This window comes from Lactuca sativa, chromosome 4 (assembly GCF_002870075.4).
Source record: "Lactuca sativa cultivar Salinas chromosome 4, Lsat_Salinas_v11, whole genome shotgun sequence".
Lineage (NCBI taxonomy): Eukaryota > Viridiplantae > Streptophyta > Magnoliopsida > Asterales > Asteraceae > Lactuca > Lactuca sativa.
In genome coordinates this window covers 298174759-298175596 of record NC_056626.2, presented here as the reverse complement: position 1 = coordinate 298175596, position 838 = coordinate 298174759, and the positions used below count along the sequence as shown (strand labels likewise).

Sequence of the window (838 nt, the reverse complement as noted above, 5' to 3'; positions counted from 1 at the left end):
GTTGTAGATGCTCTGTATGATTTCCTTCTTACTACGAGAGTAGATAAGTAAGTCATTTATAAGGACAATGACGAACTAATTCAAGTAAGAATGGAGTACCCTATTCATTGAGTTCATGAATATTACGGGTGTATTGGTCCTATCCGAGAGGTATCACTACGGACTCGTAATGTCCGTATCGAGTTTGGAAGATAGCCCTCGGGACACCCCTCACTAACACTCGTAACTGGTGATATTCGGATCTTAGGTTCATTTCTGAAAGGTAAGTCGTTCCTTGCGGTTGGTCAACTAATTCATCTATGCGAGGCAGAGAGTGATGATTTCTAATGGATGTCCTGTTGAGGTCTGCACCACAAGGACTTCCCAAATGTCACACATACTAGTACTACTCTCGCCCATGCACGCTTAACTGCGGAGTTCTGATGGGCTCTGGTGCATTAGTGCTGGTATGATCGTACCCCCTGGATTCTGTCTTCTTGAAGAATAAGACCATAGCTCCCAAAGGTGAGAAGTTTGGTCTTTTCATTCTGTTGCTGAGTAGTCGTTAAACTGTCTGGACGATTCTTTTATCTTTTTGATTCAGGCCAAGAGAGGAGTTATTATACATGAAAACTTAGCTCATACACGTTATGATATAATCAAGACGGGGCGAATAATAAAATGTGTGATTCTACTCTAGTCCCACATCCCAACGAGGAAAAGAAACTACGTTAGAAATCTCACATTCTATTGTCTACCAGGTCTTCGTTATATATAACTCGGGAATGTATAAGCGAGGAAAATCATGACAATTAACCCAAACTATACCTATAATAGTTTACTAGGGATATATGAACGT

The 838-nt window shown here is 40.8% G+C and overlaps 1 pseudogene; it reads right to left on the bottom strand.

Annotated features, from left to right (window-relative positions):
• Window positions 1-342: 342 nt before the first annotated feature.
• LOC111900925 (5S ribosomal RNA) lies at window positions 343-460 on the bottom strand (annotated as a pseudogene).
• Between the last annotated feature and the right edge of the window lie 378 nt (window positions 461-838).